General features: G+C 35.4%; 2 protein-coding genes across 6 annotated transcripts in view; one reads left to right on the forward strand and one right to left on the reverse strand.

The window, feature by feature from the left end:
• Nucleotides 1–15,715, reverse strand: part of LOC145694680 (beta-glucuronidase-like) — a 353,601-nt gene extending 337,886 nt beyond the window's left edge. Inside the window, exon 1 of the mRNA XM_081771182.1 lies at nt 15,511–15,715. The gene's annotated coding sequence lies outside the window, so the exon portion shown is untranslated. The remainder of the gene's footprint in view (nt 1–15,510) is intronic.
• LOC145694679 (uncharacterized) overlaps nt 1–22,664 on the forward strand; it is a 368,626-nt gene that overhangs the window by 34,955 nt on the left and 311,007 nt on the right. The gene's annotated exons all lie outside the window — the stretch shown is intronic.

Raw genomic sequence — 22,664 nt, forward strand, 5'->3', positions numbered from 1 at the left:
AATCGTTATTGATTTATTTTAGTGAGAATGACTGTCAAAAATCTCAGTGTGTATGTTTTATAATTATTTAATGCACATCTACCATTTATTTGCACATTCAAAAACTGCAAAAAAAAAAAAAAAAAAAAAAGTGTACGTTCTAAAATTATCATATATTCACCTATTATCGGAAGGGCATTATCGTATATAGCATTAAAGCTTAAATTATTGTATATCACAATAAATTATCGTATGATTGGCAAGCCTGGTTATTAGGTAGAAACAATTACATATCATTAAATATCAATGATCATACAATTATCAATTACAATTACATATTACTTATTACAATTACAATTCAATTACATATCATACAATTATCATTAAAATATTGAAAAAAGACGAGAGTTTAACTAAAATTAATTACGAAGGAGAATCTACACAACAATATCTGAAAAACAGTATGTGATTTGTCAAGTTTGTATATGGCTGTTTCTATAACTGTTAAAGTCAACGATTGTCAATCGATTGTATAATTGAAGCAGCCAATTATAATTCGATTATTTTCGATCAGAACCGTACTGAGCTTTGCACTAGTACCCTCTGCAAAGATGTCTAGGGAATGATATGTGTAGAATTTCGACATTTTCTCTGTAACCGTTATTGGAAGTAGCTCATTGTTGCAAAATGGGGTCAAACTATCTGAAAATTAGGTAGCCTTCACACTAGGTTCCTATGAGCCGCTCGCGTAAGCTACAGCTGCTAGTTTTACATTCTCTTAAATGTACGTCTTCACACATGCGCTTCGCTGCAAGTAAGACGCAGCTCTGAGCTGCTATGAAGATCATCTCGCCAGTAGCTGACTCAAGCGGACTGCTGGTGGGGAAGAAAATAACACGCAGTCTTATGAGAGCCCTTCACACGTGCGCGTGAACTCAGTTGGAATGGAGAAAAGTGTACATATATTTGATGTTGAAAATTTTCTCATTTTGCTGTTACTCTGATGAAATGCACACTTTATACTATTATACAGTTTGTCAAAGACATAGACATGCTGAAGTAATTGTAAATTTTTCTTTCATCTTCCCTAAGTTTAGGAAACTGACTAAAATAAACCTTCAAGTCTTGATCGATTTATAGGATGAATCTATATTGCTCTATATCTTCTTTTCCTTTTTCTTGCAATTTATCACCAAGATTAAAGCTTCAGCTTCTTCTGGCTCTAGCATGGCTGCCATTTTGGTATTGCGATCTTTAGAGCGACTCAGAAGTATTCATTACGTTCACACTACAGGTTCACATGAGCGGCTCAAGCGAGCAGCTCACAAGATCCTAGTGTGAAGGCAGCCTAACGAAGAATTGACAAGTTTCCGAAACCTTTCTCACAGACAACTAAATAAATAGTGTTGACGTCAATCAATACTTACACGTTTCTCTATCCGATGGAAAAATGTTTTCAATCTATTCGGTAGTCACGTTGAGCTAGCTTATCTATCAATTCCTCTAAATACTAATAGCAGGGATGCAATGGGTGTATATCAGAGTATATGGTGTATACTCATTTAATATTTTCATATCAAGCGTACACTCAAATATAAAAATCAAGTGTATTCGGGAGGTAGATATATCCTATGTTTTTGAGAACGGTCGAGCATATACTTATCAAGAGACAAATATGCTATGAAAGCTAAGGAAAGGCCACTTAGCTTCCCCTAAGTAAAGATAATAATGCTTTAAAAGAAATAATACAATAACTAACCAGTGGCGTATTTAGTGGGGCTTCCGGGCTTAAGCACACCCCCCCAAATTTTACTTACTATATTAAAGTTTATTAAATATCTTGCAGAATTTTCACATTTTCAGGCAAAGCCCCCCCCCCCGAAAGTTAGCAAAGCTCCCCTGAAACAAAATCGTAAATACGCCACTGACTCTAACTAACTCTATGGCCTATGGAACCCAGAGGTTCAAAGCCGCGTTCACAAAAGCTCTCCACTGACTTCTATCCTTAGGCAATTTGATCCAGTTTCTACTGTGTGCTTCTGTTTCTGCGAGATCCATCTTAATATTGTCCTCCCATCTGCGCCTAGGTCTTTCTAATGGTCGTTTTCCTATTCGATTTCCAGTTAAAACTATAAAAGCGTTTCAAATTTCTTCCATTTGGCTACATGACCTGCCCATCTAAGCCTTCTAGATTTGATTGCCCTAACAATGTTTGGTAAACGATATAAATTATGTAATTCCTCGTTATGAAGTTTCCGCCATTTACCATTCCCGTTTTTCTTGGGTCCAAATATTCGTTTCAGGATCTTGTTCTCAAACACTTTCAGTCTGCTTTCAGTAAATAATACAATACTGATTTAAACACAATACAGAAAATTAAGAATGATGTATTAAAAGGAGGCTTCCCTTAAGTAGAAAATTACGCAATGCCACTAGAATTCCGTTATGACATTTCGACAAAACAAAGGTGTGTTAACATTGAAACAGATTGCCCCAGGGAAATGTGTACGTTAACATGATTGAAATATTCACCACTGTCTTCAATAGGATGCTTGTCTTAATGACATAACCTACATAAATTCTCAATGTCAAGCCCTCTTAGCAAATGTATCTAAACAAAATCATTTATATATCGATTGGTTTCATTTCAGTAAGAGCTCAAGAAGTAAATAAGGAAACAGTATTTATAATGGCGTTTAATTGTGTACGTCAATCTCTTCTTCATCACATATGAAAAAGAGAAACAATAGTGTCTTTCAATTCTTGTGAAAGATTTTACACTTGTTAAAACATCTTTTTCTTCAAGCATAAATATGACCTATAGGCTAAGAGAAAACGAGGGGAATGTGTTTGTGCCATCGATAATTTTGCTAGGAGTTAGAAGCAGGGGGGAGGGGTAAAGGTACAATAATGTTCTCTTGAGACAACAATGCACTGGTAACTAAATGAGAACATCTTTGAGGATTAGACTATACATCTCACGAATTGGTGGTAGGCGTCAACCAGTTTGTCCACTTTACATATTACAACTCCATGTGAACGAGTGTGTGTAGTAACTATATATATATATATATATATATATATATATATATATATATATATATATATATATATATATATATATATAAATATGAAGGAAGATCTACTACAGTGATCTGAAAGGAATTGACGTGGGTGAGAAACTGGGAAAGCTAAGGCTGGTTGCAATCAGTTCCCATACAAACTACACTTTGTTGCCAACCACACATATCAGTAAAAATGTTCCTAGCCTACCTACCTTGTATATATTACCCTCGAGAGAGTCTTTTTCTTTTTTGGACTTGTAACAAACAGGTGAAGAAGCCTGGTTACTTGCTCTCTTGGTGACAAGTTTAGCTGTTATGGGAATGGCGAAAAGAACAACTCGGACCGTTTCAAGGGCACTAGACGAACTCATGATAATTTTGCATTCATTTATTGAAACTTGCCATCTGTCTGATTCCTTGTGTGTAAAGTCTTTATTGCCATGTTTCTTCTATAGGTAAAAGTATGCTTACTTGTCTGAGCACACAATGTTCGGAAAAATGGAATTGAGAAATAGACTGAAATAGTGTGACATCACATCCTTCTCGTTGCCATGGTGATCGCAGTTTTATTTTCTAAACAATATGGCCTAAGAACCTATGTACAAAGCGAAAACAGTGACGTATTAACTTCTGGATTGCAAACATTAGATTAAGAGGAATACTTGTATGTGTAAAAAAAAGATTTACAATGAATGAAACTACGAAAAGATAGGAAAAGCAAGCAATTTGGTAAATAATATGATAAAATATGACAAGCGTTGAAATTGAAATGTTTTCTTTGATACCGTAGATTTTGTGTATTTATCTTTAAATAATTCTGGAAAATCTTTATTTACTACCATCAGTATCACACATTACATTGCATATATGTAGGATTACAGAATTAGTGTTTAAAACTTAACCGATCAAAAATCGGTTCAGACTGAAAATTCTCAGCACGCATATGGCTACAAGCCAAGTATCCTTTTTTTTTTTTTTTGTTTTGTTTTGTTTGTTTGTTTGTTTTGTAGCCACTGTAAGTATGCATTCATATTTTAAAGTGTGGGTGGAAGAAATCTGAATGTGCTAAGTAGACAGTGACTTTTTCTTGTAGACAAATCATATTTTGTTCTAGTTTCATTGTGCCGACAGCTTATCAATCTCTACCCTAGTGTCTCTACATTGCGTATAATTGCTTTTGCTCATTATGGATTACGTGGTAATGACGCTAGCGTTTTGTATGCAATTTCTATCTTATCATTTTACGTAGAAATGTGGTCCCTGTAGAAGATTCCTTAGATGTTACTTCATGAATTACTGAATTTCACCCGTAAATTTTCTAAATAGTGGCCCCATATTCTTAATCTGTACTTTTTCTTACTAACTTTCCTTTATCTTCAAAATATTATACAATTGTCTAATTAACAGTCTATGATTATTAACAGCAGACTTAACAGTATTCCCTTCCATTCATGTATTTGTTTAGAAAGAAAACATGGCGATCAGCATGATAACGAGGAGGAAATGACGACATCGCTATTTCAGTCTATAAGTAACATTTTTAAAAACCACTGTTACGTAAGAAAATAGTATTTCGGTAGCATTTTACTTTATTCTTAGTGAATGTTTATATAAACTTAATATCTGCATTTTACTGAGTTTATTTGCCAGTATTATTTAAAATGGCAGACTGGTTCAGAGTGAGCAAAATGCCATCAAAAAAAAAAAAAATATATATATATATATATATATATATATATATATATATATATATATATATATATATATATATATTTCGGAAGAGTACGTCATGGCTATTTCCAATGCAAACTATATTTGCTATACAGTAGATTAGTAACGGAATAATGGCTTTCTGGTAGAATGGGTCACTACTAGTGTTATATTAGACATTATGCACAGCAGCTTTCTCCACAATTACCAAAGAGTAACAAAAATGTCATAATCCATGCTGTTTATTACCAAGAACATGTTCCATTACCAGTTTCCACAGACCAAGGTAACCAGAACTTTTACTTTTAAAAACGGGACGCATACGAATCGGCGACAGGGGGGGGGACTTCCACATTGCATTTTGGGACTCAGCAGTGTTTTCAATTTACAAAATACACAAGTAAGAATGATAACACAGAGTTTCTAACTTAAGTACTACCCAAAAATACTTTTAACTACTTCAACACTCAGAATTCCCACTCAATTCCCACTTGAACCACAGAACACTCGAATTCTCATTTGAATATTCAGAAGTTCGAGGCACGGCTGAACCTTCCCAGTGAGTGTTGGTACGGAAGAGTTCAGAATTAGCATTGACCATTTATATTTTGAATAATAATTACGGGACACCTGGGTCATGTTTGCTTAAAAACGGGACATTTAGGCGTCCCGTTTGAGAATCAGAAAAAAACGGGACAACGGTTGAAAATAAGGGACTCTCCCGGTTAAAACGGGACGTCTGGTCACCTTGCCACAGACAAAATAGCCTACCAGCATTATGGCGACAGTTCCCATCATGTGAAACTGCACCAGGACAAAGCTTCAAGTTACATGGCCAAAAACATCGTTTGCCTCCTCAAACAACGTCTTTCATCGCGTCGTCTTCGTACAGTAAATGATCCATGGAAAACCTACAAATAAAGAGTAGGACAATGTACCCCCTGGTACAGCTGCAACAAAGTCTTCTGTAGTCGAAACTGCAATGTCGTGTAATGGTTCATGTTAGTGACAGTCACATCAAGCACGATCGATGTAATCAAGAATTTTATTTTGTTCTGATGGAAACGGGTTGAGTTGATTTGGAGTTTAACGTTCCTTTCAGCAGCGAGACTATATGAGACGGGTCCTATTGATTAACGTGGAATCCGAACCATGTGAGCTCCCGCCGGGAATCGAACCCGGGTCTCCCACGCCAACAGCTTAGTCACGAAGGAGCTCTCTGATGGAAACGAACCAGCCTCTGTGTGTATATATAATATTCACTTATAATGTTTTTCAATAACACCATTTCACATACCACGCATAACTTTATTTTGGATCTTCAACGTGAGAAAATTCGTATTCTGGTTTCAAATAAGAGCTTTATGAGGTTAGGTTGGCAACTATGAAAAACCTTTCTCTAAGAACAGGTAATGAGAGCAGTAAAGAGAGCATTGCGTTCCTGATAACACTGCGTCTTAATTTATCGAAATTGACCTCAACCGCTTCGCCACTGCCTGAGCATACAAGAGAGAAGTATATGGCGCTTCTTCAGTTCTTTCTGTTTACGAAACACTACTACAGAGTACAAGAAGAGAACTTATAAAAGATGAAGAAGAGGAAGAATTCCGGAAAGAAAGAACCATAAATCACTTGTTATCATTGTTGAGAGATCAACCCATCCTACAATCTCCTCCCATACGCCTCGAAAGATGAGTTTGACCGTATGATAATGTATTCCTCTTCCTCAACGACATTTTATTTCCCATATGCTATGCAGAAACACGTACTGCATTTGGATATTACGTGTAACATCACAGGTAATGTTACGGAAATTCGCATTACATACATTTATATCAAATTGATAGGGAGATAGAAATGTCAGGTTGTGATTGAACAATTAAGGATAGCACTATACTGTGCAATGAGTTTTCAAACTTCTAGATGTTTGAGAATACTGATTGTGAGCACAAATACAAAATTTAGGACTAAAGAATGATCTGATTAGAAAACAAAACTATATTGAGTAAAGAAATTTAATATATATATATATATATATATATATATATATATATATATATATATATAAATTTCTTTACTCAAAATGGGATTTACTTTACACAATACACTGATTGACACATGTATAAGCGCAACCACCATTTAGTAAGGCTACTTGAATTTACATGAGGAAGTTCAAAAATATAAAATCATTTTTGTGTACCTTAACTTGTTCTCAATTTCAAATCACTTTTTTCTTACTTAACTTTACACATCCTCATTTCAAATCATTTTTTGACTTTTAACTTTGCTGGTCCTCAATTTCAAACCATTTTTGGGCACGTAACTTCACGTGTTTTTAATTTCGAACTACTTTTTATCCCTTAACTTTTCTCGTTCTCAATTTCAAATCACTTTTTATGCCTTAAGTTTACTCATTCTCAATTTCTAACTATTTGTTGTCCATTAACTTCACTCATCCTCAATTTCAAATCAGTTTCTATGCCTCCAACTTTACTCGTCCTCAATTTTAAATCATTTTTATCCCTTCACCCATCCTCAATTTCGAACTACTTTTTGTCCCGTAACTTTACTTGTTCTCAATTTCAAACTACTTTTTGATCCTTCACTCGCCCTCAATTTCAAATCACTTTTTCCCTAACTTCACTCTTTCTCAATTTCAGATCACCTTTTATCACTTCACTTTTACCTTCCTCTACCGCAAGGGGCTTCATTCTATTAGCCTTCAAGATTTTTTTTTTTTTTGTTCCTTAATCCTCAATCTCTAATTGATTCGAACTTAACTTTGCATTCAAACTCAAAAGTCAAAAAATAACTTATCCTTGAATTTCACTGTACTTGTATCTCAAGAACACCCACGAATCTTGCAAACTCATTAGCAATCACTTCTTGCGTCTCAACTTCAACCAAGTTAGCCTCACGTAATAAAAATCAAGTACCAGTGAACTTAAGGTAGGATAGACTTTATGAAGTTGTTTACAAACAAGTTTTTTTGCTTACCCAACTTTGATAAAGACCAGAGTAAGTAATATTAAAAGAATCCAAATTAGTTTTGGGTTTCCACAGAGTTGTAACGAAACAAAATGGTGCCGCCTTAGGGCACGAACAATTTCATGCCCTCGTACTTATCATTTTAAAAACACTTGTCCTCGACTTCCTCATCCAGGTAGGCCTACAATAATGTGAGTACAGTGGCGTAGTAGAACAATGATTAACCTCTCATTGTATGAATCATAAACGATAAAGCAAATTCTATGAAGTTCCAGAAAATTCCCGTGCGCGCCTCCAATGCGGAAGATCTGGGTTGAATTTCCCTGTAGAAGTTCATGTGGTTCGGTTGATTTGATTTTTTTTAGTTTAGCAGCCTTTTAACAGCGAGGCTACATGAGACGTGAACCTACAGCTTAACGTGGGATCCGAACCACATAATCTCCCGCAAGGAATCAAACCCGGGTCTCCCACGCCGAAGTCGCGTACGCTAACCGCTTCTCACGTGGTTCGGAAGCTCATTCATGTGGTACGGATCCTACGTTAAGCAGTAATTTCAAGTCTCATGTAGCCTCGATTCTGAAAGGGACAGTAAAATCCAATCCAACGAACCAATCTACGGATAAGGAAAAAAAATCAAAAATATTTTTTAAAAAGTTTTCCATACTTTTTTTTTCATGATCTTTCCGGGCTCTTGGACTGCTATATAATAAAATAATGAAAATGAAATCTTTAAATAAAGTTTTCACTCTATGCTTTTTTAGGCTAAAGAAGACGGGTGATTAAGGAAAGTGAATGATTATAAAATAATTCGAAGAATGTGGGGAAACTCTCGACAAAACAGTTGAACACGATGTTGACCACACAAATTCATAAGGTCTGTGATCGAACTAGAAACTTCTCACTTCAGAAGGATCGCTCAACCATTCAGCCACCGTAGAGCCCCGAAACGTAATAAACCTGAACTTTATGCAATAATATACTGAAACTTTCATAAGGTTGCCTGCAATAGTAACTTACAAACCCTTCTTATACATAATGGCGATCAGTTCAATATCACCATATACACACCAGTAAAATTTTTGTCACACATTTCTCCAAGCTGCGCCTCTAGTTAAATCATGAATACTCTCTTGTTGTATTTATCATAAAGGGGACGCGGTGGCTCAGTGGTAGCGCGCTCACCTCTGGTGCTTGGGGTCCCGGGTTCGATCCCAGCCCTCGCCAAGTAAACTTTGTAGTGGACAAACACCGTGTGCGTGTGTTTCCTCAGGGTTCTCCCGTTTCCTTCCACTTTCTTGATTCCACCATTTCATTCATTTCTCATCCTCACCGTCTCCTTTAGCCTAACCGACATAACTGTGGGACGTAAAACTCACAGATTTCATTTCATTTCATGTATTCGTCATAAACCATAGAGTAAATTACGTGTAAGTTTTAGGGCGTCACTGGAAAATAGGGTAGGAACATACAGGTTGGGAAAAATTGCGTAGAAGCAACCGCTTCATCCTCCTGCCGAGCATCCAGTTCGCCAACCCCTTGTCCCTTACAGGCTCTACATTTCTATGAAGTCATTAGTATCGTATTTCTTTGAAGATCACCTTTAGTACAAGGTATTCCAGTGTGCTTTATACTTAATTGTATGTGAGAGGCGGTAGCTTAAAGCAACTAGTGGGAACCGCCTCTTTGCAACAATACTTGGCGACCAATTTTGATTTCCCGGTCACTGAACTGTTGACAGCTCTTGAACGATTAATGTCGTTATAAAAATTATTATAGACTACATTCTACTTTAGGTTAGGGTAAGGCAATGAGTTATAACTTTATGAAATATTGTTGCTCATGAAAAGACATTTTAAAAATGTATGATTAATACGGTAGGAGTGGATTGCAAGTGCAACATAAAATATTTCCGTATTTTTTTCATTATTTAAAAAAAATATAATCGTCGTTCATGACATGATCTCAATAGCCGTTTACTAAACCTACACAGAGTTCATTCCATTAACGATAGATGACACAAAAATAAGAAATTCATTACTCATCTTAGTAGATAAAGTCTAGGGGGCATAGGTCCTTGGGGCCCAAGGGGGTCGGGTCCCCTTATTTTTACCGCCCCACTAAAATTTTCACTGTAGGCTTGCAAATGAACTATAATATGGTTGGATCGCCCCCCTAACTTCTACCGGGCCCCCCTATATTTTTGGGCTGGCTACCGGCCTGGATAAAGTTAAGCAAAAAAAAAAAAAAAAGTAATAGAGACAAGAGAGAACACAATTTAGTTTTAAAAGTAAACTGAAACTTTTACATAAAATTGGGAACATAAGCAAAAGTTTCTTCAACCTGATACACGAAACTTCCAATTTCGGTGAAAATAGTTGCGTTTTCTGTTAATAGTATATATTTCCATTTTTCGTGATCACATGAAATAAAGATTATAATATGTATTTTATGTTGAGTCTAGTTTAGAATAATTAATAAAAATATACTTAGTTCAGAAACTAAAGCAATCTTTCAGCAGTAAAATTGTCAAATGGTCATTAGTAAACAATTTGGACTCAGTGGGCCTTATGCACAGTCCTTCTGACGCGTGATTAGTACCATACTAAAGAGTTCGACTAATATATGTTTCCAGGAGTAGTCAAGCCCTTAGTATGATGCTAATCATACGTCAAAACGATTCTGTATAACGTCCAATAAATAAACAAGGGCGCCGATTTCTCTGTAAATTTGGGGGGGTGGGCATTCAGATGCAGAAGGTGTATATATGAGGATTTTAAGATAAATTACATTCAAGTTATATCAAATATTGTATATTCATAAATATAATAGGGGGCCCACATGAGCTTTGGGGGGCCCGGGCCCCCAAGATCGGCGCTCTTGCCAATAAGTACATTTTTTTTTTACAGGCTAGCCTTACGGGCTAGCAGCCTTGCAGAGGGTTACGCCCTCTTTTAGGAAAGAGACTTGATGGTTAACTATGGAATGAGTATGTTAGATGGGCTAAGTGATTTTAAACTTTATTAGCAACAACATTTACATAAATAAGAAATTTTGGTGGTGGAGACTTTAGGAACATTAATCCTTAACATTTGGTGCAGGTATATACACAAGGAAAATAAACATACAATATATTGTAAACAAATAAAGGATAACAAAATGAGAATGATCATGAGGTATGGAATTCATGATATGTACAAGTATAGCAATGGGAGTGAAAGATGTGGTGAGGTGCATACACAAGACAACACGTGGATGATAATAATTAGACAAATGAGATTATCTGCAGCCTAGGGGCTACTCTAGGCAATGCTGAAGACGAATGAGGCCCATGTTAGTAAAAATGGTAATCACTGTGCTGGAAATGATGGGTGAATGAGAGGAAGATGTTCATGAATGACGTAATCAATAAGTACAATTATTTTCACCGTTATAAACAGACAGCCTCTTGGAAGTATCAACGGGAGTCACAAAAAATATTGGTCTATTAAACCTTGAATAGTATTGCCAAAAGATCTTGACCTTGTAGGAAAAAATATTTATATTTGTGCTCAAACTATACATATCTTCTTTCAAACCATCACTTAGGTCATGACCTTTGTCCTAGTCGCTTAGTTTTGCGTCTTGCTTCTCAGTTTCATTGAACAGAAACAGTCAAAATATCAGCTTTTACAGTATTATTGCAAAATTTTATAGTGACTAAATGATATCTACTACACGAGATCGAATATTCAAATGTCTGATTTCCGATGTGACTTTTTTTTTTTTTTTTTTAATCAAAGTATCATCTTCACTGACAGTATTTACCTGGCTGTTAGCCCGAGAAGACCTGTTCACAATACGTCGCCAGGAAAACTTCAATAAATACATCATCTTCACTATTTCAAATGAAGTTTTATATTTATTCCTCTTCTCTTACTGAAAAGTAGTGCAGTCATTTTGAACAGTATTGAATTCAGACTTTTGTACAAGAGGGGGCAATAAAAATTTAAGGGGGGCTCTGTTGTAGATTCCAATAGAGAGAGGAGGAATCTGTCGCAACAAAACGTACGACTTGTTATTGTCTGCTCTCTTGCAAAAACCAACATATTGCCATTTTTTCCTAACTAACGTTGTAAAGCGTTTGTGTGCGTCTGCATCTAATTTCCAAGTTTTTAACTTCGGCTTTATACGAGAACGCGGTTTGTTAAGTAGAGCATTAGGTTGGGTAAAAGAAAAAATTAATTTTCTTTAGAAAAACAAAAATCTTCATGTATATTCTGGAGGAGGCTCAACCCCCTCTTGAGCATACCTGAATTCAACACTGATTTTGACTACAGAGTACAAAAAGATTTAACAAAACATTAGTTTATCTCAGTGGCACCTCAATATTCTACACGATATGTTTCACTGGCTTGCTCCATTACATTTTGATAAGTCATCATAAGAATAACATGTTACTTTTCTTTTCTGTGATTCTCATGCGTTTACACTTTGATCGACGTTGTAGTTAACTTCCAGTGTAATGCTTTGACACATACACATACAAACACGTGCTTAACAAAAGAAGGAAAATTATCGATTTAGTAAGAAGACAGAGAGGTGGAAAAGATAACCGTGTTTGTTAGAAATATATTAGAACACTCGTACATACTCGTGGATGCCGATATTTCATTACCTCCAGGTCACGAGTCTGTCTGATTCCGAGTCACGAAATTAGTGTCCTCTTCCACCTCTCAGACAGCGAATAAGAGTTTAAAAAGCAAAATTGCATCCTTATACATACAACGGCGTTTCAGAGGGCTATACTTCCTTTAAAAAAAAAAAAAAAAAAAAAAAAAGTCAAATGGAACAAAATTTGCTCTGGTTGGAACGCTGACAAAAGTAAATACCGAACGTAAGTATATTTTCTCCTTCCGTCTACGGTCTAAAGAACACAGGCGGATCTAGAAGATAAAAACTGGGGGTAGACACAACCCAGACTGAGTTTATTATAAACTTTCAAAAATATGTTATTTTTGTCAGTCAAAAAACTGGGGGACCTAAGGTCCCTCTGCCTCACGCTAGATCCGCCACTGCTGTAGAAGTATATAAATCATCCTGGAAGATTTGTTCTATTCCGACTAATCGTTCTGAGTCCACCTGGTATTCTTAACTGCGATAACTAATAGCTACATAGCCTTCTTCTATATAAATGAGGTGCCCTCAGTTATAAGCTCTCCAGACAGTTAATTATATGATATATCATTATTTTTCGTAAAGAAAGTTGAACAAACGTTTACGTTTTATTCAGCTCAAGCGGTAGGGCTTTGGCTTCGCATTCGGGAGGTCGTGGGTTCGGTTCCCGCTGCCGACCATCCTGACTGGGGTTTTCCAGGGTTTTCCTCAGTCCTACCAGGCAAGTGCCGGGATGGTACCTACTAAACAGGCCCTGGCCGATACCTTCCAAAATCCTTTCCATTGTTATGGTTGTTGTTAGATATCCAGTATAAAATGGCCTCTGAGGGTTAAATAAATAAATCTTAACTTGTACAGACATATTAAAATAAATCTTTCATTTAGGTGAAAGTTTAAGAAGAGATTATGCCCTATACATATAAAACAACTATTGCACACAGATCCACAATTTCCGCTCGAAAGAACATGTATTTTCTTTTCGTTCATTTTCCAATGCAGCATTTTAAAGTTAACGTAGTCACAATAGATTGGCCTCGCTTGTGGTTTAGTGGCTAGCGTGAGCGCCTTTGTTCGTGGGGTCCCGGGATCGATAGAGCATTGAAATATGAACGCTTTAATGTGGAATCCGAACCATCGGAAGTTGTGGATCCACATTTCATATAGCCTCAGTACTGGGGAGAGACTTCAACAAAGAACAACAATAGGCTTATATTTATAAAAGTGACTATGACGTATCATTTCAAATTCATTTTGTTCTCGATCTCTCTCTCTGTAAAAGTTCAGGTGTTTTAAGTAGCCGCCCACTACCTTTAAAGGCAAGAAATAGTAAGATCATTAATATTTTTTTCTAATTAACATTGAATGGTAGGTACAAATGATATTAGTGGGCTGATTTAAAAAAAGCTTGCATCGACAATGACCTTGGCATTTTCAAAAGGGCAAATGTTCATAGCGTATCCTTATTCGTTTTGAGCTAGCCAGGTATTTAGAATACTCATATTGTATAAATTTATTTATTAAAAATCAAATTTTAAACTACTTTAATTAGTTTGTCTTTTGTAGTAAATAGTTGTTGCTTACGAGACGAGATGAGACATAATTTTCGTAACAAGATACAATACGAGACAAGTATGGGTGCGAGAAGAAAATTTTCTAAGAGGGGGCATCTCAATGGTTGCTATATTACATCCAGTATTTAATATAAGTGGTTTGCTATATTATGTATACATTTCACGTGAGCCAGTGGGGCCGAGCCCCTGCCCCTACCCCTTCGGGTGCCCATGGAGACAAGAATACTTCCAGTAGAAACAAATATACGAGAGATTTCACGTCTCGTACTTTTCAAAGACGTAAAATCACTTTGAATACTACTCTTTTTCGAGGGAAAAAAAACAAATGAAAGCTTTGAGTTTAACGTCCCACATTTATGCCCTTTCGGCTCAGGGAGACGGATAATTAAGGCAAATGTGGGGCCGCGGTAGCTCAGTGGTAGAGCTTTCATTTCTGGTGTAAGGGGTCCTTGGTTCAACCCCAGTTCGGGCCAAGTAAGCTTTGTGGTGGATAAACACCGTGTGCATGGGTTTTTCTCGGGGTTCTCCCGTTTCCTCTCACTTTCTTCATTCCACTGTTTCAATTATTTCTCATCATCACCGTATCCTTTAGCCTAGCCGGCATAACCGTGGGACGTAAAACTTAAAGATTTCATTTCATTTTTTTTCTTCATCCCGGCGAAATTAAAATACCGCTAATTTTACAATAATTATGTGATATCTTCAAATAGATAAAAGATAATCGAAATGTGGAACAAGAGCACCCTAGACAATATAATTTTACATGAGATACCGTTATCACGACTCACTTATCTGCTTTCGATTTCGAGACATTTTGAAAATCGGCATTTATTTTCGCGTTTCTAAACAGCTGAAAACGGAAAGCCGCTAGGTGACTTGTGATAACGGTACCTCACGCAAAATAATATTGTCTAGAGTGCTCTTGTTGCATATTTCAATTATCTTTTATCTATTTGAAGATATTACATAATTACTGTAAAATTAGCGGTATTTTAATTTCGCCGGGATGAAGACTCTTAAGGCAAGTGACTGATCATGGAAGAATTAGTGTAATGAAAATATGGAAGGAAACGGAGTATCCCGAGAAAAACCCATGGACACGATGTTGTCTACCACAAACTTGCTTGACCAGGGATCGAACCAGGGACCCGATACACATAAGAGGTAAGCACTCTTCCACTGAGCCATCATGTTCCTGACTTTCCTCAAGAACCGCCAGTAGTTGTTGTTAATATTGGGTAAGATTATTCTTAACATGAAGCCTTGCGAAAAATCGGATCTGACTGTTCGGTATATTTTCCACGCAAAATAAATTTGTGCGCAAACCCAATCGGAAAAGTGTGCGCAAATTCTCATTCAATTTAAAATTTGAGCCAAACCGTTTAATCATTAATTTTATCCCCCCATATACAATGAAAACGATATATTTTAAGATGTTTTATTTAGATAAGCCTACTATAAGTATGGTGATGGCTTCTCAACTAGCAAGAATCTAATCTAACAAAATAAAATTGAAAAGAAAGAAAAAAATAAGAAAAACTCACCTCGTCTTTCCTTTCTTTGAGTTGAATTAATTTCGCTGTCCGTCTGTCACTTTCCAAAAATAAAAATAAACTAAAATAAAACTTTTTTAAAAAAGAAAAGAAATGTAAAAAAGAAGAGTAACAATGTTGTTTCGTAGGTAGGCGTATTATGGAAGCTCATGAACCAGTCGCCTACACAATTCTGTACAAGCTGTGGCAGGCAGTTGCTGCTAACCACTACCCCGTCCGTAAGTGGAGGTTAGGGTTGAATTGGAAGATTATGGTACTTGATTTTTCTTGCTTGGCATGAATACAAAAGTAGCCTCGTTGTTGCCAGCCGTTTTACATTATGTGGTTTCAAAATGGAAAGATCTCTTATCATTCGCGCTGCGCATAGAACAAGAAAGAACAAATCACTTACTAAACACAATTTTCATAGAAAGTAACGAAATTGTTATTAAGTTACTTTTCTGTTTATTTCTTTAGTGTCAAAATGTTATAACTTAAATTTCACACACATTTTTCATACTAATAAGAACTCTGAAGCAGGGCTGGCCCTAGGCAATTTTTTACGCCCCGTGCAATGACATCATTTGCCTCTCCTCCTTTCTTCAGAAAGAACATACGTACCTTAAAAGCCACGATTTCAAGTATGCTATTGCATCGTGATCAACGACGGGTAGGGAAAAGCACTCGCACTCAGAAAGACCTAAATACTACAAACACAATTTGGTTGTGTCTATTTTCTTCTGTAAATAATAATCTATTATGTTAGTGAAAGATAAAGCAAACACACCTTCAGATGAAAGAAGATAATCCTTTTTTATATAATTCAATATCCAGCTTCAATCTCAATATATCAGTTTGCAATTCCAGTGCAACTAGCTGTTTTATCTTTATTTCTTGATTTTCCTTCTACATCTGTTAAAAAAAAGAAAAAAGAAAACTTGTTTCCACCTTCAATGAAAATAAACTTGTTTGTGACAAAGAAAAGACTAGTTTTCATATCAAAACTTTGATACCTAACGAAATAGAACAGGTGTTCGCTACTGTTCGAGAATTGAGTTCTTGTATTTGACAACAATGAAGCAATTCATGATGGAATCTGTTTGACCATTTGCTTTAGCACTATCGGTATGACCTTAAACTAATGCGACCTAAACGTGATTTATGAATGTAGTATTCAAATAGAAGGTCAGCTTAGTAAATGTAACTACCATCATCATGAAGTCTGTTTCCAACAATAAATATTTATTTTAAATAATATAATAGTTATGACAGATTTTTGCCGTGGTCAAGAAAAGATTATATGTTTGTGGTTAATCCTTTCGACAATGAGATCTCGAAAACCACAAGTACTAAAAACGAGCCGTTTTCGCTGGTCGACTTTCAAATTTTGTGTAGATCTGCTAGTTCTCATTCATTAAAAAAAAAAAGTCATTATTTTTCTATTCCACATTTTAGGCGTCGTTTTTTGACCCTATTAGTTTAATGTTGCCACTAGGACGTTAAGATTGATATCCTAGTGAAAGGCAACCAGTAGAGGAGCTACGTATAGCGGGTTGACGGACATTTCAGGCGATTTGCTTTAATTTGAATGACAAAACCTATTGTAAGCTTGTAACTTCGAAGGCTTGTGGACCCTCAATGAGGCGTACATACAGTATATATGGAATTACAAGAAAAAATATTTTCATTTGGTATCATCTATTACTTATCCAAGTTTGCCACAAACTCTTCCCAACATTGTATATATTAAAATACTACATTCACGAGAGTCTTCCTGTCCTTTACTTGTGTCCGCAAAGGAATTTGCACAGATATAGTGAGAAGTGGGAGGGAAATTCGCGCTCATATTAGAACTATGCGCTGTGTAAATAGCATAGGTTCAGCTAGTATCCATTAAAATAAATAAACGCTTAGTATTACGAAGAGCGCCCAATATTTTTAGTGTTAGTGTCGTCTTTTACATTTTATATCACCAAAAACAAACAAACAAACAGAACTCACTTTCAGTGCATTTTGTAAGAACATTCGTTATTAAATTTATCTACTTTTTTTTTTTTAAAAAAAATTCTTTATGAGAAAAATGAAGCATATGAGTCAAACGTATTTAATGGAATTCTTGGATTGATGGTTTATCGAACAAGCAGGTACGTATTACATTTTAAATAAAGATTATTAGCAGGTATTTTATTTTGAAAGACTAAAAATTGCTAGGGACAGTTATTATATTGTACAGCGCAAGTCAAAATGATGGACTCGGTTTCAGAAATTTATTTTGTGAAATTAAATAAACACATGTTATTGCGAAACATGCGCTTCGAAAGTTTAACTTTCAGAGTCTAGTTTCCAAGCAGTGTTTACACTTTCTACCACTAAGTCAGCAGCGAGCATGAAATAAATTCCTAATATTGACCGCAACAAAGGGTTTGACAGGAGATAGACTATCGAGATGATATGTGTGAAGTGTTACGCGAAGTGCCCACATACTGTAGAACACTTATGCTATGCTTAAAGAAAACTTGGACAGTTTACATTTCTTAGTACTTGTTTCACAATAACATATGTTTAGATTTCACAGAATACAGGGTGGTCCGGAAGAGGGCGTACCTCCCCTTTAGTTTCAACAGCATAGTATTTTGAAGTTCTCGCAGAAGTTTTGCAGAGACACTCCGGAGTCCACAGATTCCTTGGTGGATTAATACCAAAGCGGTCTGTAAATTTCGCTTTAAGATGGATTACTAGGTGTTCTCGGTGCTATGCTAAACGCTGCTTGAATAGTGCGGCGTTCCAAGATAGTGTCGAGTGTTTACTGATGCCAGATAATAAAAGGAGTAATCATGGAATTACGCTTGGATACTTACTGGAGAACCTCACCGCAATTCCTCTTCTCGCACTGCAACCCTAAAATCCATGAATTTTCTTATTGTGACTACTACAGTAAACGTACAAATTTAGCAACAACGCATTATGGCGTTCTGCGCAAGTTTCGTCTCAAAATCTATTTCCTTAAATGTAAATTAATATTTAAATAAAATATGAAACATAACACGAAAAACGATCAAACAATATATCTATTCCATGATAAGATTGTTACCTTAAAATACTTTACACATACAAACAAACATTTCATAAAACGGAGCACTTCTAGTAAGATCTACCAGCAAGTGCCTCTTGTGTGCTCATGGTAAAACGAATCAAATATTTTCTTTTATTTGTTACATTTTTCGATATCAGGAGACACAACTAAATGAATCAGTGTCCTGTGTTGTAGCTGAAACATCACTCTATCTTATAGTACAATATTAATAATATGTAACGTTTCATTGCGCAGTAGTTAAGGGAATGAGCTAAAATATGTACTGATTTCCGGGTGGTGATCCACCTTAACACTTTCTATGCTGTCACCTGTGTAACGTCTTTCGTGAAGCCAAACCGCAACAACTAATCTCTATTCAATGTTACATACCCTCTATGGGCTTTGATCACACATGGTTGATTACTCCAACTTCACTGCAAATAATTGTTACCAAGCAGAAAACAACAGAAAACAAATGAACATGGATAGCAATGATGCCAGACAATGCCCAGCAAGATTACCAAACAAATGTGGGTAAAACCTAAAACCGTCAGAAAACACCAATTAGGGATATGCCCACTTCCGGACCACGCTGTACATTTCTAAAATCGTATTTATCATTTGACTTGATTTGCACATTATTACCCTTTAAAAGTTTATCGAACAAGTATGTTTAATAATTAAAGATTATTTGCAAGTATTTTACTTTGAAAGACAAAGAATTGCTATGAATTGTTATTGTATTCTACTGGATGCTATATATGGTTAATCTTTTAGTTTATTTCAACACATTTTTACACATGGTGTATGAATTTTCTGTTATCTTTACCAAAAGGTCTAAGTTCTTTGTTTAACGTGTAGTGCCATCTATCAAGCTACAGAATTCTTAATCTTGATATGCCTACTAGATACATATTCGTTTCAAAATGTGAATGAAGTTGGAGTAACATATTTCAGAATTTATTGATTGTAAATTTTATAATAGATTGAAACAAAATAGTAATAGAATGGTTTTCTACTGTTAACGGTATCTAGTTTCTACACCTTTCTTTATTTATTATTTTTTAGCACGTTAACTTACTATGTTTCCAAAACATTGACACAGAAAGTCGCTAAAAGAGAAATAAAATGACTCCAATTTTAAATTAAAAGTCACTAAAATATATTCATGTATGTGTCTATCTGCATTGTTTTAAGTTTCAATTACGTTTCATCATATGTATGGATGTGTGTGGGTGGGTGTAGTAGGTCTATGGTCAGTCTCAGGATCTGCTCTTTCTGTTATTGACTGGTAAGATGTTTTCACAAGTCTGTTAATCAAAATGCTCGAATTATACTTAAAATAAACGCTAAACTAATTAGAACGGACTCTTCTAGAGATAGTCGGCTAGTATTCAGTAACACCATATTCAAAGTCGTTTTAGAATGTGCGGCGTTCGTTTGAGAATAATGTTGGTCTCTCCACGGGTTCTAGCCAAATTGTACCAAGGTCTGTCGAGTCAAAAAAATATATAAAAGTTTATTATACTCTACTGCGGAGCCCAACTGGGAACAGTTCTTTCAATTGGCCACAAACATTGTTACGTGGATTTTCTCGGGGTTCTCTCGTTTGCTCCAATTTTCTTCATTGCACCATTTCATTTACTCACTATCTCCATCACTATCTCCTTTAACCTACACTGCGTAATCGTGGGACGTAAAACTAAAAGATTCATTTCATTTCTAAAATAGCACACAATCGAACAATCTTCGTGACTGATTGTATTTTGTTTTTGTTTTTTTACATATATCTGGCATTTGATACTCTGATCAGGATATCATTTTTTTTTATTATATGTATGAATTTTCACACTATGAACGTTGTACTAGATTTATTCTTCAACATTTGCTTACCATCACGTCACCTCTACTTATATTAACAATTGGGGGCACGGTAGCTCATGGTAGAGGGTTTATCTCTGATACGTGGGGTCCCTCCTTCGATTCTCGGCCAAGTAAATTTGGGGTGGACAATATCGTGTCGGTATGTTTTCTCAGGATACTCCCGTTTCCTCCCAAATTTTCATTCCACCAATTCTTCCATTATCATTCACTTGCCTTAAACATCCGTCTCCCTTAGCCTAAAGGGCATAATCGTGGGACGTTAAATTAAGAGATTTCATTTTATTTCATTTTTATATTGATAATTGGAATTCATATTTCTACATTTTGAAGTTTTTTTTTTTTTATCTACACATGAAGGTCTTCCCTAAAATTTAGTTTTTCACTCGAAATCATATCATATCAAAATTCTATCCATATCAATTATTAAGCATTATATATCAATTTCGTTGATATTTATGTTAGGCCCATTTCCAGAGCAATATATTTTTAAAGTATATTTTATATAATGCATCATTCGTTCGTATATATTGCCGTCATATCATCTCGAAAAGGAACAACGGTTGTCTTTTCGATATTGCGCAGATTATTATCCTTTGTAGTTTATATGGGTGTTGGTAATAATCGTTCTATTGCCACATGAATAATGAGCAACCTTGACATATTCATTCTCGCGTTTTCATTGGTGTATTTAAGAGGCCATTAATCCGTAAGCATTCTTATAGTATAGAGCTTGTGTACTTAGAAAAAAAAATATGTGGTTCCGATTTAAAGGCAGATAAAACTGCACACAAATAGTTATGCTCCAACAAATCAAATGCTTCCAGAAAAACGATAGATATTAAACATATTGGCATTTTCTTTTAAATATTCAGTAGTGTGTGTATGGTATTGAAGACGCATTAAATATTCTTATATATATATATAATGTTTTGTGTTATTCTCGTATAAATTGGCTAATATATACAAGTATACGAGTGGTGACCTCTATAAACTTTCGCTCACACCTTAAAATCTGTATTTAAATAGTAATTGGTTTAAAGTTCTGAATTTTTCAAGAAACTTCTCGTTTGAGAATCATGAAAATTAAGTCTGTGTTGTGCCCTACATTTCTCTATTCAAATCTTCTAACCTTTAAAATTTATGAACATATATCCAATGAAATGTTAATATTTTTCATTTTTTCAAGTTTAAAATTTACTGTTAATAATATGCAAATTACAAATGATCTTTTTTGTTTGATTACTTAGAATGATAATTATCAAGCAAAGTAATAAAGTTTCATTTGCAAAAACAACAAATTTTAGTAAAGATGTAAATTATATATCTATTATCCTTGTTCAGATTTAGTATCGGCGCAGTCAAACTTTATTAGCTTGATTGATGTTGGTCCTTTTAAATTAATAAACAAGAAAAGATAATGTGTTAATTTTCATGTTAGTCATGTGTTAATGGTTATATGGTTAACATGCCCGCCTTTGGAGGAGTAGACCCAGTCCTCATGTCGTTTGGATTCCACTTTATAACCTCGATGCTGAAAAGGACGTGAAATTCCCTATCAACCAACTTTATTCCAGGATAAAATGAGTGGAATTTCGTACACATCTGTATTGGCTCACCTGCGATGCTTGAATGTGTCTGCTGCAGATGAATTTGCTCATCTCTACCTATATAGTCTTAATATTAGTAATATAAAACCTCTGAGACTATTGTGTTATCAAACGAAGAAGTCATTTCCAACTGGCCAACACAAGGACACTTTACAATCTGGGGAGAGAAAAGAGAGAGAAAACATAGAACAAAGGTGGAAAGGATAGAGGTATGGGAATCCACTTCCAGTTCAACAGAAATCTTAAACTTTCAGGTGAACCTCCGCGAAACCGACTCATATAATTAAGACTTGTAATCTCTAATTCAGATTCTTCAAGTTCTTTTTCTTTTGAAAATGCAGTCGAAATAACATTGTTTTATAATGTAATACCTTTAATATACGTATATTGTCCTATAATAATTTTGTACCGGAATACCTGCAATCCAACCGGAATTTTCAAAACTATCTTAATTTTACCGGGACCAATTTTAGGATCATTCCACTTGCCTTGTACGGGAAGCAAAATTGAAAATTTTCAATTGTCATGAATGACATGTCTTTAAAACACTGTCATAAGAACGACAGAACAGCATGAAATAAAATTGAAACATACTAAATAAG

This window comes from Thermobia domestica, chromosome 9, assembly GCF_964235325.1.
Source record: "Thermobia domestica chromosome 9, izTheDome1.hap1.1, whole genome shotgun sequence".
In the NCBI taxonomy this organism is placed as follows: domain Eukaryota; kingdom Metazoa; phylum Arthropoda; class Insecta; order Zygentoma; family Lepismatidae; genus Thermobia; species Thermobia domestica.